The sequence below is a fragment of the Poecile atricapillus genome, chromosome 1, assembly GCF_030490865.1.
Source record: "Poecile atricapillus isolate bPoeAtr1 chromosome 1, bPoeAtr1.hap1, whole genome shotgun sequence".
Classification (NCBI taxonomy): Eukaryota; Metazoa; Chordata; class Aves; order Passeriformes; family Paridae; genus Poecile; species Poecile atricapillus.
This window is the reverse complement of record NC_081249.1, coordinates 56,751,369-56,771,162: the sequence shown is the minus strand read 5'-3', so window position 1 is coordinate 56,771,162 and position 19,794 is coordinate 56,751,369.

Below are 19,794 nucleotides of genomic sequence, written 5' to 3'. Positions count from 1 at the left end.
GACAGAGCCTTGTTACCTCTTCAGAAGCCGGAAACCAAAAAAAGCAAGAGAACTCTGGCTTTACATCTTAAGGTGGTGTTCACAAGTTGATCTCACTTTTCAATGGTCAAAACTGCTGTCAATTCTTAGAAATGACTGATAATTGGTCAGGAGAAAAGACTCCCATCAGTCACCAGCAGCTTCAACTTCCTTAGCTCCCAAAACCACCTTAAAGGTAAAGTCACCCCATGACACCAGACAAGCTGTGAATGCCCCATATGTGGGAGCATTCAAGACCAGGTTGGATCCTGGGTAAACTCATCTAACGAGTTGCTTCCTGTCCCATGTCAGACGGGTTGGTATTACATAATCTTTAAGATGCCTTCCAACCCAAACCATTCCATGATTCTATGAAAAATATTAAAAGCAACCTTTAATGTATATATATTCTATTCTAAAACAATACTTGAAGAGAATGAACCATTTTGCTTTCTGTTGACCTTGAGGAGAGTGTAGGATTAATAAAAGTTCTAAATCATAAGTTTCCTCCTAAAAGTCTACCCTTCATGCTCATGTGTCAGCCTAATCCTTTCTGCAGCTCTTGTTCCTTTCCAGTCCTGTTCACTCACATTAATAAAGAGGAGTAAAGATTCCTAATATATTGAGCAAAGACAAAGAGACAAATAATAGAATAAGCTAGATGCTTTTTTACCACGTCATAAATAATTTTTGAAGTGGAATAGAGACTATAATGTCTTTTTCTCTGCATTTTGGATTATAAAGCATGTTGGATGTGTCTAACAAGATGTTCAGCACCTTAGGACACATACATCTCACTAGCACTATACAGAATATAAATTCGGACATTTACGTGGACTATTTTTAGGTCTATATGTCCTAGTGGATCTAAGCTGTATGAGGACTTCTACATCACACTGGAACCTAATTATAATAGTTTTGTAAATCTGGCCTAAGTAACCTTTCAACATCTAAACCAAATCTGAGGCTAAATAGGGAAAAAAATTTCTCCTGCCCAAAATTCTGGGTAAGCAACTGAGCCATCAAACCCTCCAAGTTCCAAATACTTGTGGAACTATTTCTTTAATGAACTTCTGTTCTGCAACATGATTTTTTTGTAAAAGAGTAACCAATATTGTTCTTTGATCAACAGACACATTGCAAAACCGTCTATTTGCTCTAGGCTTCAGGAAATCCACTTTCTCACCTCTGAGAAGAAGTTCTCTTTCATACCTTTCCTTAGGTGTTTTTATTTTGTCTTAATTTTGTACCGTAGCAAAAGTACAAAAGAAAAAACAATTTATGAGTGGTAATTACTTAGATAGCAACAGCTTTATTTTCTATTACCCTCTGGATTCTCTTATTCCTATAAGTTATATAGCAGACAGACAAGCAATAGAATTAAAATGAATAAATCTTTTGTTGATCTTCAGAAAAAAACATAATGATTGTATCATTATGAAAATGGTGCTTCCTTTCAAAATGTCACACATAATTGTGCATAGCCAGACTCAAATGAACCAGTAAATGGATTGGCGTTAATAATTATATTGGATATGCATGCAGTTTCAAGTATTAACTAATAAAAATGATTGATAGTTTTTAGATAATTGCATTTAAGAATATGAAAGAACTTTTAACAAAATGTGACTTGTAGCTTTTTAGAGAAGTTAATTAAATACTTGTTAAACATAATAATTTATTATATCACTGTTGTTTTATGAATAAAATAAAAAAGATAATCTGCATTTTTTATAGTGATGGAGTGTCACAGGCCTGTAAACATAAATCTCAAGTCCTTATGATTGTTCTTGTCTTCTGTCCATACTATCAATCTGATTTCTAAAATTCTTTCTGGATTTATACTCATTAAGCTATGTTGGCAGTTTTGCCTTTACCTCTTACCAAAGGTTTGTTAGTTAAAATCTAAAATAAAATAAAGGAGGGAAAAATAATAAAGAAATAAAAAAGCACTGCAATTAGAAAGTGCTTTCAAGACTCCTGATCCTGAAGATTTACCTGAGATTTTCAAAAGCTAATGATGCTTTGCGTCGTGCAACAAACAAAATCATTAGTTGTAACTTGATTTGTTATAAGCTATTAAGTGTTCATCTTAGCAATGTTAGTTACTGAGGTAATTATTACATCAAGTAATGTTTGATTTTTCAGGGACTCTGGCATATTCCTAATAACACTGCCTAGGTAAAGGTGAGGAGGAAATGGTCTTTATTGATAATAATTCACACTTCAGCTGAATATACAAAGATTTATCCCCAGAATCTTTTTGGAAACCATATTGGCCTACTGATATATGTCTATAAAAAGATGCAGCCTTTTCCACGCGAAACTAGAAAAATAAGTGTTCCTTATTAGGTTTGGTTTGTTAGGAATTTAAAATACCACACCAGTGATCAATAGGAGGTAATGCTTGGGAACTGGTTATCACAAATGAAAACTCTCTGGACTTCAGTTCAGTGATAAGATTTACCTAAAACGTGGGGAATTCTTGACATGCTATATCTCCCTAACACGCAGTGTATCTAATACCGTACCCAGAGAAACAGGATGTGGCCCAGTAATCAATTAACCCCACCTATCCTAGTATTTGCAATGTTGCAAACATAAAAACTAGCAAAGAAACACACTGGTCAAGGAGCAGAATGAGGCATTCAGAAGATATGAAGTGCTGGAATCTTCATTCATCTATCTTCACACTGTACTTTACAGTGCAGTTCATAATTATGTGATAATATTTTTACACGAGTTCATTCATCATTTCAAATAGAGAAGGGAGTATGTTCTGTAAACGAGGAATTGAGAAAAAACCCTTCACTAAGTGTCTCTGGTTCCTTATCTTTGGTACTACAGACTTACACAAGCGATAAGAGACCAAGACTTGGTCTTCACTTTTCTTAAAGAAACATTTGAAGACCTGACTGTCGCCTTTAAGATCAGAGTCAGAACCAGCAAGCTATAGAATATTTGGAAAGGTCGGAACAAGCTTTCAGAGTGTCTTCTTGACACACTTCAATTCTGATAAGCAAAGTCAAGAGAGAAGGGGTAAGAATTTATGTGAACATCTTAGCTACTTTCACTAAGACTGATTCTCTCACTTTGTATTTCAAAGAGCACTGAGTGATTTTAAGTGAGGAAGAACTCCAAGCACTGAGCTGAAAATAGCCTTGCTTTAAATATCCTACGGGCCAAAATGTAAGGCATTCCACAAGGAATATTTAAATACTTTAAGGTGTTTATATTTGAGAAATGTAGGGATATTTTTTAATATTTTATTGCTCACACTCTTTAAATATTTTCTAATTAAAGAATAAGATGAAAATATTTTCAGTTCTCAAGGATGATAGATGTAGGCCTTGCAACCCACTTAGTAAGATGGTAAGATATTAGGTAATGAGGCATTTAGATTTCAGCTTCTGCCCCAGCAAAGGTTTGGACTTTGTATAGGAAAAAATAAACAGTCAAGCAATCAAATATCTCCAGGAAAATATCAATGACAGAATTAAGACAACAAAGCAATCTCTGCTGAAGATATTTGGCACTGGAGCCAACTTCCATAGGCAGCAAGGGAGTCTGTATATTTGCCTATCTTCGGGAAATTATTTTCTTTTTTGCCTTTTTTGGGCATAGCAGCACACAGGGGGAATAATGAAACAGAACAGGGGAGATACTGTCTATAGTTTTTTGCCTATATGCTCTTCGAAGGGAAAAAAAAATCTTTATCTTCTCCTGAGAAAAATTCTCATCCTTTAAATTAATAAACCATATATCTCAAATAAATCTCTGACTTACAGATCACATAAATATCAACACCATAGTTATTCTGTTTTGGAAATATTTATCATGTAATCACATTAGATACAACCAAAACAAAAACAACCAAGGAAAAAAGCAAGAGCCATATGTACATATTTATAAAGTTGAAATATTTTAATTGTATTTTTCTTCAGAGTTAACACTAAAGAGTACCCATATACATTTTTGAGTGTTTGACAATAACTGTGCTCTTATTAGTAAAAGTACTAAAAAGATTACTGTTCAGAATACAGTAACCTTGCTGACCAATAGCAATGCTCAAATGCGCACCACAGTTTTCCTCACCTTACCAAATGGGGAAAAAAAAAATTGTTCAAAGAAGTTTTCCACTTCTTACCTGTCTCACCAATGGACAAAATTTCATCCTTTTCCCAAGATAAAATTAGACAAATAGATCTTGCAATATTTTTGGATGATCTTCATATTTAGATTATTATATTATAAGATTATTATTATTAGATTATTAGATTATTAGATTTAGATTATTCTGGAAAGGAAATGTAAAGAAGAAATTCCAGACATTTCTTCTTCAGTATTCTGTCTGTTCTACACTGTATGTGACCTAGGTTAAACATGTAAAATGGCTTAGAAACTTTTCAAAAGCCCCAGTTGTCAGCTACTGGCTTTTCCTTCTTACAGAAAGATTTAGGTCTTTAGCTAATGCTGTAATTTACACTTTGTTAGGTACATGAATAATATTACTGTTTTTATTATCAGATATATCCTTAAATTACAATAACTGATTACAGGTATGTGTTGCACAAGTCATGGATATTTTAACAGAGTATTTATATTTCATCAGCCAGCAACAAACACATGCCATTGAAGTTAGGGTGAGTATTTCAAATGTACAAACTCAGAAAACTCAAAACACTTCCACAAGTTTAAAAGTTAGACCTGTTCTCTCTTCTTCAATTATATGAGTTGTGAACTCATGAAAAAGGCAAGCATTTATATAGCATTTTAAATACTCAGACTTTTAATCATTATACATATGCATAATCTTAGTCTATCTAATCAGCTACCTTTGTATAAATTTTCAAAGGTCAGTGAGAATTGCACCTGTTTGATAATTTTACTTATTTATTGACAATTTATTTATGCAATTTACATTGCTGATTTTTGTTATTTACAGCATACAACCACTCATCCTTTTTTTACCATGTGCTGGACAGTACATAAACAAAAAGAGTCAAATCTTTATTTTATGATAGCTTATATCTCAAGGAAGAACAATAGTCTTTAGCAGAAATAGCTGTAGAGATTCTGTGAAGAGGTAATACCATATGGACTGAAGGGAAATTTGTTACTCTTGCAACAAAGAACAATGACAAGAAAACAGATTTATCATTTTGAAGTAAGATCAAGGACTGCTCCATGGAGAATTTTTTTTCAGTTAGCAGTGCATAATGAAAAGGATTTGCATTGTGCAAGAGCATAAAATATCTCTACAAATGTAAAGTGCAGATCTCTATAAAAGTTGGAGGTTTTTCCTCAAAAAGATGGAGGTTAAAAATATACTTTAAAACTTTTAAGGCTTGAAACCACAAAAGGCATCTCACATTAGTATTTTCCAGCCTTTAGAAATGAGTCATTATGTAGTCCTCTAATCACTTTACCTGAAGATGTCATTCATCAGTGTTGACACGACCAATTTAAAATAGACTTAACAATATGCAGTTTTTTTGCTTTTTTCTTTTTTATTTTCTCATTTACCTTGATAAAACATAAGAGTAAAATGTTAACATGACTCTTGAAAGTTCCATTTCTACCTTGTATAATGTATTTGGCTCAGAAATGGCATATACTTGGCACTATTCTGCTTCATCAGTGTTAATCATATTTTCTTTCAGCTTATCTTCAAAGATTTCATCTGTCTTATACATTAATTACTTCTGGTTTCAAAGTAATTTTTTATTTCCTTGTCTATTTTTAAGTTCTTCATTGTTGATTATTTATTTTTTTATCATTGTTCAACAGGATTTTAGAAGGTATCTCTCAAAAGATATCTAATCTATAGAATATAGAGTTCAAAGCACATTAGATCACCCTGTATTTTTAGTTACAGAACATAAAAATGCAAAAATAAAATGCCCAAATTATATTTTAATGAGGATTCCTGCTCCAAAGTCAAGAAAGTCCATTATTATTACCAGAAGTACAGGTAGCAAAGGAGTGAGGGAATCAGAAAGGTAATTTTTAGAGGATGCACATTTTGAAGTACTGTACAACATCCAGTACAGTGCACAATGATTTAGATCTTGCCCAGGATTCTGTGGATCAAAAATGCCTTTAATTTTATGATGTGATGTATGATAGTCAGTCATAAAGTACACAGAAATTCTGAAATGTCAATGTATACAGCATTTTGTAAACAAGAAACACAGCCAGGAAGTCTGATTTTTTTCTGGAAAAAATACCCAGGTTTCAAAGACTGAAAAGGGAGAAACTGCCATCTTCTGTCTGAATTGGAACTTTTTGAAGAAGGAATATTTGTTTGTAAGTACAACTTCATCGAGTTGCAGATTTAAAGATGACTAGTCCTTATGAAATTTGAGAAAATTTGACATAGGGACAGAGGAATAGTATCTTCACATTAGTAAAATAACAAGTGTAACCAGAGGATACACATATACACATAATCAAAGCTATATTTCAACAAGAATAATCCAAACAATTATTTGGCAATAGTCTATCAGAAATAATTGTTCCTCCTTTTTTCCTGTTTCAAATATGCTTTTATGCTTGCAACAGTTGCCTCAAGAAGTCAAACTTTTCAAAAAAGTACAGCTTATTTAGGAGTAATGTACATATTTTGTATTGATTATAGGGTTCAAATAAAATAGATTTAAATGAAGACTTCAACAGAACCGAAGTTCACCCAGACAAGGAGAAATCTCTGCTTATACAAGTGTTTTAACTGAATCAAAGAAGGATCATTATTTCCATCATGGAACCATAGAATGATTTTGGACATGAGTAAGATTAACGATCATCTAGTTCCAAGTCCCCTGGCATGGCCGGGGCACCTTCCACTAGCTTGTTCAGAGCCCCATCCAACCTCGTCTTGACCAATGTTGTGGAAGTTTTTTAATGCTTATTCATGAACAAGTTATTACATAGGAATAACAAGTTAACTAGAATGCAGTAGGCTTTGCCCTGTATATTTGAGGTACAAGCATCTTGCTAATTTCCAGATAGAAAACCAAAGTTGTTGTGTGCAGTAAGTACAGAGTCTACTTAGTCTTCCCTCCTCATCAGTCAGTGAAGAAACTGATACCTCCAGGAAACAATTCAGACCATTTAAGATATGAATCCACCAAAATATTTCAAAGACTTCACCAATCTCAAGTGATTACAGAGATCGCAAAACAGAATGACATTTTCCACCTAGACCTAACACAAAAGGGACAATTCCAGCTGTGAGGCTTTTATTTCCCAAAAACTACCTCAAACCATCTATATTCCTTCCAAAGCAATGTCAGAATGTTAGTGCTGCAGCAAACATCACAGACTGTAAATGACATGAAGATGAGCAACAGGTAGTTTAAGAAGCATAAGTGAAGCTCTTTTTTAATTATTCTGAAAAAGATAAAAAATCAAAAATTTGTTCTTGCCTTAAGAAGGAAGGGGAGGCTATGTTCATCCATTCATTTGTACAACACGGCACACTGGCCTTCCAGAACAATAACAGTACTTTAATATCGCTATTGTTGGCAGATGGCACAGGTCACATGGCAAAATTAAATGGTAAATCCCTAAAAGTGTTGAAAAACTTCTTAAAATGACCAATATTATATCATGTATAAGAAATTAAAGAGTTTGTTTCTCAGTTGAACAAGCTGCTCTGTGGCACTTCAACCATACACTATCCTTCCATTTTGGAAAGGTAGCCACCGTCTTGCTCTATTACAATCTACTACTTTGCCAACCCAGCCATAAAAAAAAATAAAAAAAATTGTTACAGTGGCCAAAAACTGTTTTAATGGTCATATTCAAAATTTCTGACATCCCAAAATATAAGGAAAATAGAAGCAGTCAGTTTAGATCAGGCCAAAAATTCATCTTGCCCAGTATCTAGTCACTGAGATAGGTTGAATGTCTGTTTAGTGCCTAGGGAAGAATGTAAGAAGGAGAATGATGTACAAGATCCCAGAACATACACTTATCATTCTCCCAGTGAACTCATTTCCTCGTGGAAAAATCTGGTTTGTCTTATTCTTACTCTTGAATAGTTTCTTGTACAAAATTCCTGTGGAAGATCATAGAAAGGACAAACTTGCTATATTTCAGTTCATTAACAAAGTTATGTGAACTGAAATCTGGATTAAGGACAACAGTTGTCTTCTTTTAAAAGAAAATACAAACAAACTAACAAAACACAAAAAAAACCCCAAAACCAAAAAAATAATCATAAAGAAACCAAATACCATGACTGTATAACTGTCTGTTGCATCCTATTTATTATTTCTGAAAAACAAGGACTATACAGTCCATTTTGCATTGCCTACATCTACCACTGAAAGGAATGGAAAAGGTAAATCAAGGACAATAATGACAGAACATGATTTAAAGAAGTACTATCCTTGGTTCACTGTGATTTGTAGTATCCTAGTAATTATTCAGACAAATGGTAGGTACCTACAAAGATGTCTGTAAATCCCCAAGGTTTCATCTATTTCACAAAGAAATGGTGTGTAGCCAACAGTTCCTAGTGTTCCAATTGTAAATCTTTGGTTAAAACCTGTCAGATAGGAATCTGGCAGGGCAAGTAATATTGTTTGACTTGTGTCAATGTTCTCATTTATTTCTGTTTTTCATTCTTTTAATTAAAAATTTTATCAAGGGTTTATTCATATCTCACAGCCTTGGCATATAAAAGGGTGATGAAATTATGGTTATAGATGCTAATTTTGTGTGAGTTTGGAGGCATAAGAGCAAAGTATGAATTATCAGGTAATCAGGATTTAAGACTAAATCTAGAGGAAGGAAACAGGGTCCAAAAAAACCTTCAACACCTGAGCATACAAAGGGCAACATTTTCCAACTGAAAGGCAGAGATGTTGAATCTTCTCACTATGGCCATTCTACAAAGGGTGCTTGCCTTGTAGAAAGGTATATACCCCTAAATGGATAGGTTCACTTATTGATGGTGTATGAAATATGGTAACAATACTCATAACATTGCTTTCATAATCCAATTTAGAAGAAATAACTCAGTTCAGAGGGGTGGTATTTTAAATGGAGAAAAAATTATGCTGTCTGATGATCTTACTTGTAAGAAGTGCTCATATTTTCTCAGTGTTACTAAAATTCTTACAGGTGAAATTTACAAGAATGTTCTAAAATAGTAATATTAATTGGCAGGCTGAATAAGATATCCACTACACTTTTGTCATAATCATAGTGCTGATGTCTACTCTCTGACAGAAAAAGGATTATAATTTTATTAACAACATTGGGCAAAAAAAGGCTAGTTTTCAAAATATATATTTTACTCCCAGAACACTTTCCTGTTATAGAATTTGAGGGATCAGAATTATAGTGCAATCTGCCCAACTGCACACCATTTATTCAGCAATCATATTTCTGTTTTCTATTACATATGGCTGCATTATGCTCCTTTACCCAGAGGTCTGCAAGTATGTTCAGGATTTGGTAATTGACACTGGTCTTAGATGGATAACCCAGAATTTAAAAGACAATTTAATTTATATTCTACAATGTTCTATTCAGACAAGTCATTATATCAGGTGAACTCTACTGACTATCATGGAAAATCCAGCCTCACACTGCCCAGACAAATAGAGATGTCATGATGAAAATGGAGTAATTAATGAAGTACCATTTACATTAATAGCCTAATTTACATAGCACACCAGGCTAAGTTTATCGTGTTACTTCACTAATTCTCTGCTCTGATCTCATTTGGCAAAGGATTTTTTTTTTATTTTGGCAATTTTTTTCTGTCATCATCTCTGTGTGCAGCAAAAAGAAAAATGAGTAATATCTGAATGTAGGTGATGGACCCAAACAGACTTCCTTTATAAAATATCTCTTTACAACTACATGTACTGTTGATATTTTTTTCACCATCTTTTTATCCTTTACAAGACATTTTAGATAACAATAATACTAATACCAGGGGCGATTATGCTGATTTCCACAGAGTCACACCTGGGATGAATTTGGCCCTTGTGTTTTCCTCAATATTTAGTTGTCACTTTAACTCTGAGACACTTGTTGGATCAAAAGGGTCTTTTCTTGATCTCAAAGCTCATCTAATCCTGTCTGTGACTCTTTTTCTTAGTTATGTGAAATGTAATCACATTCTATTGACTAATCATGTTCTCTGTGATGCATACTCATTATGTAGTAAATCTATTAATTCCATGGTAATCTTGCATGTTACTGTAATTCCTTTAACCACATAATGTGTCCTTACTTCTTTGTAAAAAATAAAAAAAAATTAAATGGTGTGTATGTGGATAATATTCAAATAGTTCAACCTTGTGGATTGACCCTCTAATCCGTATTTGACCAAAAATATCATCTTGAACTTCTTTGAAAATAACCAAGGAATTTAGCCTTGGTTAAAAAAAGCCTATTTAAAAGGACCACAATGACCAGGATTGTAAAATAAACTATACTTTTGAAATAAAAATCAGAAACTTTTATCACAGTATTTCCATTTCTGCTGAAAATGAGCAGGTTTCACTACAATTGTATCTTTTTTGGCAAATCCTTTCAAATCCAACCATACAGGACGAAAATCTAGGTCTATAAAGCAATGCTTCCTCAACCCTCTTTTTATTGTTTTATGTTGACTTTGAACCCTTGCCAGTCATGTCTTTCCTGCTCTATGAGCTCTTTTTTCCATCTGTGTCTCAAAAGTTTCCAAAGGAAAAAGAAGAGAGTACTGCATCAAGAGGAACTGATAAAAACACAGCTAAGCAGGGGACACATACGAAAGATCCCAGAGGAAGAGGCAGTGATCAAACAAATACTCAGTAAGAATCCTTCTTCTACCTGTTCACTTGTATCATCAAGTGACATCTTCAGAGATCCTCCACAGTATACTGTTCTCACTGGATATTCAGGTCTTCATTCAGGTATTCTTTCAAACACTGTTTTGCGACACATAATATTTCTCACTTTTATATATTTATTGTAAGAAATTGTGCCAGCCAAAAGTACCAAACTACATAAGTTATGCATTAACGTAAAATATAAGGAAAAAGAAAATGTCTTAGATCAAACCTACATTCTTTGAAGAATGTATGGTTATTTTGGAGGGCATGATGTATGTTCCTCTACACAGTACTACGGAAAAAGAGAAAGTAATGTCTACTTGGTTTTTATAATGGTCTCAGACCCCATGTTTTTATTATTTTACAAAGAATTATAGGATATTTATAACCTCTTTTGCTGGAAGACATGAATATTTCCTAAATACTGCTTTTCTTTCAGGGCAAAGTCTACCATGTGGCTGTGTAATATTTTAGGCCTTTGCAAGGAAAGGGAATTTTCTAGTGTGACCTTTCCATGAATCAGTATGAATTCCTCAAAATTATAATTATCAAGGAAACATTACAGTAAGAAATAAGGAACCTCTTCTCTCCTGGAAGGCAAGGAAGAACAAAAGATTTGGTCTACACCAGCAAGAATATCTTACTCTTCATCTCATTAAGAGTTATACTCTAGTCATCAGAGAATACTATGATTTCTGAAACCTTGGGCAAAGAAGAGATTTTGTTATACATATTCTTCCTCCTATATTTTCCATTATCATGACTATTTATTCTTAGTAATAATTTAAATGAAGACTACTATTTAGCATTAAACAAGTGATGAAAATAGTGATGAAATGTCAGCTAATAGTGTGTTGAGTTGTCAGAAGGTCAAGGAAAGTAATTATTGCCATCTATTTAACACCTGTAGTCTACATCTGGCTTTATCTATTGTTGAGCTCTTTGATTTAGAAGAAGTATTGACCAAATGAAGATAATACAACAAAGCAGCACTGGAATGCATAGGGAACTAGAGCACACAATATGTCAGCAAAAGTTAAGAAACCTGAATTTATCTAAACTAAAATAGAAAAGGCTTAGAGAAGATCTAATTGTTCTCCTTAACTACATAATGGTGAGCTACTGAAGAAGTTGTGGCACACCCTTCACAGAGATGCATCATGAAGAAAAAGACACCATGATCCTAAGTTGAAGCAAAAGAGTTCTCACTAAATACAAGAAAAACAATTTCATTTTAAGAATGCTTAAGCACAGGAATGAAACTAGCTGCTATGGTATGTTTTTTAATGTCCATCAAGAGTTTCAGGTCCTGAGAAACCTGATATAATTACAAAACCAGCATCACTTTGAGGGGCAAGTCGGACTAGAGGATCCAACCTAAAATGTTCTATACTTCCATGAAGTGTGAGGATCAACATTCTGAACACTTCAAATGGCCATTTTGCTAGCATTCTCATAAAAATGTATTCTTCCTTCAGCTGTATTACCTAACAATTCGGTTGCACAGCTCTCTAATTTTTTTTCATAATGCACTTCAGTGCTGCAAAACTTCTCCAGATCTACATTGAAGCTTCTTTCCAGCTTTATCAGTTAGTTTTAAAAATAGTTTGGTGATCTACAAAACACAGCATGACTTGTCACTTATTATTTTCATTTGTTAAATTCTAAGTTTTGCAGTTTATGCACAGCCCCACAGCTGAGCCTCTGCTTCCTGGATCTCCATTCTCACAAGAGCATTTGTGTAGCATTAGATATTAATTTACATTTTCATTACACCTGCAGCTTGGGCTCTGTGGTGCAAGACTCTGTCTGAACACACACCCCTGGGATCACCTGCCCCATCCTTTAACAATTTAAAAGTCGTGGGAGAGAAGACAGGCAAAACTTATGAAAAGAAAAGGAAAGTAAAACTCTACAAACAGGAAAATATGTCTGAGAGTGTTGCTAAAAGACACAAGACATTTTGGAGCCAAACAGATAGCTACTGAGGATGTTTTCAGTGATTTAGTCACAGGACCATTTCTTCCCCTCTTCTGCCCTTCTTCATGGCATACCAACCGGCTTCTTTGAAGACGGAAGTCATAGCTCTGCCAATCCTGCACTGGCTGTACAGGGATGACTGCTCTCTTTGGTTATTTCTGAAACAAATTCCAGCTACTGGAAAATGATGACAAATACTGTGTCTTTGTTTATTAATCACTAATGTGGCAGAATGGTTTCTCCCTGCACAAGACACTTACCTATTTCCACTCTTCCTTGGGATATTGTGAAAAATAATGCTTTTAGGAGGCAGTTCATCACAACTAATTTTAACCTCTACATTAGAATGAGATAAATTGAACCTTTCTTTACATACACCACAGAAACAGTCTAGTTAGGGTATCTAGTACAGAAAAAGTTTGCAGGTGGATCTCACATTCACCATTAGTGGATTACAAAGTTAGTTACAAATCTACCAGCCTAATATTCATAGGAAGTGGCTGGCTATTTCAGATAAGGTCTGTCTATTGGCTCTTGCTTCTGGGACTCAAACCTTCTTTTTACTGTTTCAGGTAGAGTTCTCAGCTCATTTATGTTGACTGTTTTAAATGCTACCTCCTTTAAGATAAAATATCCCAACACACTCAAAAACTTTAAACCATAAACTTCATTTAATATTAGATCCACACCATGGTGCATCATATATATAACTCTTTATGGCAGTGACAAGCCTCAGAAAATACAGTCATTTCTGCAGTGTCTTAAATCAAAATAGTGGTTTCCAATTACTTAACAATTCATTTTCATGCATTTATCATGCATTTTTACTCAGCTGACTATCTTACTTATGCACTCAACGTCATTTAAGTTACTATCACTATATGAATGACACACAGCTGCTTGTGTCCCATGTTATAAATGTTAGATGCAATTATTTCCATGTCATCCTCCTACAGTAAGACAGGTTGCGTGGATGTTGTTAACCCAATGAACTGAAATCTTTCTTTGTCTATTGTTTGTATTATTATCAATAATCATCACTTCAGCAACACAGCTACACTAAGTACAATTTCTCATCTTTGTATCTACACATAATTTCTCAATCCAAAATAATAATATTAAGTTCATCATAAAAAACGCACCACAAGAAGAAAAGTATCAGACTTACCTAACATTTGTAGCTATTGCTGGAGCTGGACATAAAAATTGGCTGGTTGTGTTTTAGAAACCTTTATGTTCTCCTCATTTATGATGCTGATAGTAATGTTCAGAACCATTTTAGGAATCTATGTCCAAAACCTTGATTCAAAACATTGCACAATAAAGTGTGAGACTCAACAGTAGTGTGCAGGCCCACCAGTGGTCAAATCTCTGTCAGTTATTCACCCCTTGGTAACCTTTAAGCCATTTAACAAAAATTTGTTCCAAGGATTGATTCCAAGGACATCAAAAACAGAAAAGAAGGAGTTTAATACTGTTCTAGATAGAGCACCATGTGTGAAGCAGAGGTTAGTTCAGATGGAAATACTAGTACTCATGCACAGATTAGGCATTTTCATACCTCTCTCACCTCCACAGCCCAATTCGGTAAGTATTCTTCAAGACTGGTTAATTCATAGGAATTCTTGCATAGTAAAAATAAAAGGATACAGACTTATGTTACAATGGGATGGTGACAAAAGATGCATCCAAAATGTAGACAAAATATACTAATTTTTCACTCTCTTTCCAGGAGAAAAACCAATTGAGACATTCAGGGGTCTTTTTTCAGAGGTAATGTTTTTTCCATTGGAAACAAATTCCAGATGGAAAGGAAAATCTGTTTTCAGTTTTCCTTTGTATGTTATTCCCAGTGAACAATATGGTTCCGGCAGCAAAAGCTAGCATCTTATGGACATTAGAATGGAGTCTGAGTAGGAAATTCATCAGCTTTTACCCTATTCCCTAGCCCACATATCCCAACAGAATAATTGCTGCCACCTAAAAACCTATTATCTGAAACTTCTGAAAACTTAAATTCCAAACTAATTGAGGAAGAAAAACTTTCACAAGATCATCTAATCTTTGAACAGCAACGGCTATCTGCCACTTAAAGCAGAATTTGACAAGTACATGCCATTACCAGAAGAACTCTTGAGACTGTTGAATGTTAGAGTAACAGATAAGTTTAATTACTTAGGTAACGTGAAATAGAGGAAGGAAAAAGAACTTCATTGTCTGGAAGACAGCTTCATAACACACAGAATACAAACTCAAGCTTGAAAGGATGACCTCTTCCATCTACAGTTCACTGACAGCGTGGGATGGTTTGAGAATGGAGAAAAATAAAACTCGGGTCAAATAATATTTTGCTTCATACTAGACAAGTTTCATGTCCAGAGAAAGAAAAGAGTTATATAAAGCAGAAATACAAAATTAGCAGATGAAAGATATATGAATCTGTCATTATTCTAAGAAAGGAGGAACTCAAATGAAACAGGTATTTACCTCATGGGATAAAAAAGAACAAAGCAAATCACTGCCAACTGTTAAAAGGATTGCTGAAGGGTTGCTGCAGCATGACCCTGCCCAAATTAGTTAGTCACGAAAGCATCCCCAGAGAAAAAAATCTTATGAAAGTAAATCTCATACGAAAAGGAGGAAATTATACAGAATGCAGGGAGCGGAGCATTAAGGAAGAAGTTATAGGTTGGTCACAGATATGGTATTATAAAAGAAGCATCATTCTTGCATTTTAATAGAGTATTTCAGACATTCAAAGTCATGACATAACCAGAACCACTAGAAAGTGCTGTTGTTATGTTTCACAGAGGCTCACAGCAAGACCTTGTGTATCAGTAATGCCCAGGACTAATGGTGTCATCCAACGCTACCCTGAGAGCGCATTTGTCTCAGAGCCATTGAAATACTCTAAGACATCTACCCTTCTCCCCCTCTATTTTTCATACAAAATAAATTTAGGTGTTTAGAAAAGAGGGTGCTATATTTTTGAAGCACTGCAGTTGCACAGATTTTCAGCTTTGGATTGTTAAGGGGCCAGGACCCTGCAATGATAAGACAGTAGTGCTACAAAGATCAGTTTACATGTGGCATAGAAACAGCAGATCTCTCTAAGATCACTTGGTCTGTGATGGAGTAGTTAAAAACTGGGTTAAATATGACATTTCTGAAAAGGGGGATGAAAATAGAAAAATTTCAAAAGTAATGAATCATTTGGTTTCTGCAAGCCATGGTTTCCCTGAGAAAAGAAGACAGAGAAAACTGCTGGTAACAGCTGGTCTTGAATCACTTAATGTTTGTAGTATTTTGCAGTTAATTCAGGTAGATGAGGCTCAGGCAGAGCAGACTAACTGCAGAGATTTAATACAGAGATTTGAGAAGTGCTGCTCATTACATAAAAATGAAACACATCAGCAATACATTTCTAAGCAGAGAGCACAAAAAACCTGAAAACACAGAAGTGCTCATGTGTGAAGAGCTAATGTAGCAATCCAGGGATAAACTGAATACCTGATAATTTTAGATCATGGTTGGAATCTGGAACAAAACAGCCTAAAGGAGAAATTAATGTAGGACTCAGATTTAACTCTTGATCAGTAATCAGAATTTGTCTAGCAAAGAGAACTACAAAGACCAGACAAAGTCATGGTCTGCAGACAGTCCTCTGAGACTTGCAGACATGACAGAGAATCCAGAATACTGCACGAAAGAGCACCTGAGGCAGAAATGCATTCAGAGGTCAAAGTATGAATCTATTGAAGCCAGAATATGATGTTCCACATGCTGGGCTAAACAGCTGGAGTCAGCTGAAACAACTGAGCCCCAGGATATGGCAAAACCAGAACTAATAGATTTACTGCTCTCTGACAGTAGTCATCACAGGAAACACTATCCCCACTCCTACATTGTCCTAGGACTGCATGCAGGGCATATCTAAGATTAAATCACATATTTCTACTTAGGTGTAATTAGCAACTGGGTCATGGAGATTTTAAATTTTGCATTATGCTACATTATATGTTAACTACTGAGCTACTGTTGTTAAGTTCAGCTAAAAACAAAGGAAAGAGGAGAACATGTCTATAGGTAACCCTGATACAAACTAATTAAAACTAGATGTAAATATAATCTAAATGTACAAAAGGTTAAGCAGAGAGGTAATTCTTGACCCACACACTGGCCCTGTTCAGTTAAATTACTACAGATGCAGAAGATTAGACTAAACAAATCACAATCTGAGGAAAATTCCATCTTTGAAATATTGTTCCAGACATCTTCACTTGTTTCTGAGACCTGTACCTTTTCGTTAAGCTATGGTCTGTGAAGAAAGGTGGAACGTGGGCACACACCAAGAGATAAGACAGCTACAGATGGAGTGTATCGTTCTCACAGATATCAGCATCTGACAGTTAAGGGGTACTTTGATCTGCAAAAGAGCTTGACAGACACCAGATAAGTTGTGAAAGAACAGGCAACACACACACTGGGAAAAATTCCTTTAGATAGTCCCGGAGGACTGAGTCCATTCCTCATTTCAAAAGAAGAATACATTTCTTAAGAAGTAATTTGGTGAAGGGTATCTTTGATGATTGAAAAGGCCATATCTTCAGAGCATGCATTTTCTTCTTTTTTCCACAACTGTGTTCTCTAAGTAGGCTTTAAAAGACATCATCAGAAAGTATCTTTGAAATTAAATAGGTACCTAAGTAAACTTAAGCTTAGAAGTTTTAAACACTTTCCTTCAAGTGTGTATGCTTTCTTGAAGCTTGAGATCTGTCAAAATTTATGTGGTATGATATGGAATATCATGTAGCAAAATGAGGCATTCTCAAATGAGAAATTAAAACAGATCCAGTATAAAGGCTTATACAAGACAAACACAGCATTATAAACATTTTTAAGCTGAATAAACTCACAAAGTCAATGTGTTTGTCTCTGATATTATTGGTATACTTTGATATAAATTTAATGTTATTTGCCATGATCCCAAATTCATTTTTCAAGCCTACTCTTTCAGAGTAATATTCTGAGAAATAAGCAGCATTTAAAAAATATGACTGCTTAACCTTGATGCTTACTGACTTCTACAAAAGAGAAAGTCATCACCAGACTAGACCTTATAAGAAAGGTAAATATATCATCATGGTTATACATACCAAATATACAGTGTATGAGGAAAATACATGCTCTATGCAAACGAGACATTCTGCTCTATATTTTCAAACTGAATACTTTTTTATCTTTCATTTTGGAGAGCTTTTATCATATTCACACTTTCCTACTTTGCTAGGGAATAATGAATGACTTCAAAAGGTTATATTTTTAGTTGAAAAGACTTTCATCTGAATTTTAATTAAAAAAAAAAAAAAAAGAGAGAGAAAAAAATGAGAAAGGGGGGAAAATATACGTCAAAGTTACAACAAAACATCTCCTTCAGCCTCCAAGTAAACACTTGTTTTTTAGCCTGGTGTAAATGGCAAAAGTTATGCAACATCACTTTTGGTCTCTGTGAAAACTGTATAGAAATATAGTTAACACCACATAATAGAAAAAGCGTAATCAGCAGTTAGATTTGTCAGCTAGCACAAAGAAGCAAAATAACACCTACTAGCTGTCTCAGTAGAATAGAAAGAACATGTCATATTCTAGGAAGTGGTTTTCCCCATGATGAATTTTTAGACAGTTGAATCCAAAACGCTAAAGCCAGTTTATAATTTCTTACGGGCTTGTTTTCATTATAGAAAGACCATTTTTACACTGTCTCAGTCTCTCGCATAAATTATTTCTACAAACACTTACATGTGGGTAACTTTTTGTGAGCCATTCTCTTAGTAAAACTCATACATATGGACATAATTATTTGTGAGAACAGGTTACTGAACTGTGTGTAGAACACAGCAAGCATTATCCTCTGGTCACAGACAGAAACTGAGCACAAAACAGAGAGATAGAATAGCTTGTCATTCGAGAAGAATAATGCCCCAAATTCATATACAAGGTAATGAAAATCCTCTTAATATTACTAAGCGCAGTATGTCTGCTTACATATTTCCATATGTATTCGAACCACTATGTATACAAAAACCCTGAACAACTTTCAGATGCTAAGTAGCATAACACTGATCGCAAGAGTGATTATTTACAGAACACCATAGTTGGAAGCCAGCAATGGCTTTCAGTGAATCATCATGGCCAATTCAATGAAGGATTGGATCATTCATTTAATTTCATCTTCATATCTGAAAAGACAGTGATTAAAAGTTAAGAAGTTAAAAATTAACAATGGTCTGAAGAATTATTTTAAAGTAAATATTTCTAGGCTATTCTCTCTCCTCAAAACAGCTGAGCCTTAAAAAACAATGTTTTTTTTCAAATGAATTTTTCCCAATGAACCAGCTTGCTTTCTTTCTCAAATGTTTGCTGATTTATGGATTCTTTCAATAGAAGAATTTTTCTTGTGTAAAAATAGAAGACCAAAAGCTAATATTCTGTATAATTTTTGAATTAATCTAACAGTAGGCCATGGCATAAAACAAACCAGGTAGAATTTTTAACTGGCTGAATTACATGCAGAAAACCAGAAAAAAACCAGAACAGATACAAATCTGAATGAAGGACACAGAGTCAATGAAGCAAATTGTGCTTCTTGATGAAGAAGCCAAGATATCATTACAATAAAGAGGATATTATAAGTCATAACAAATAGAACCAAATTGCATTTAACTCTGCAGATTTTCACATCACATCTCCCACTGAGTTAAAGAAACAACATTCTCAGGGTCAAAAGAATGTAACCAGGACATGATGTGGTCTGCTGAGTTCAAGTAGAAAAATATTGCAGACCCAATGCTGTAAATTGTAACTGGTCATAAAAGCAGTAGACCTGTCCAGACTAGAGAAGAAATTACGTATAAAAGTCTGCTAAAATGTCTGGAGAACACAAGAACACATTTTT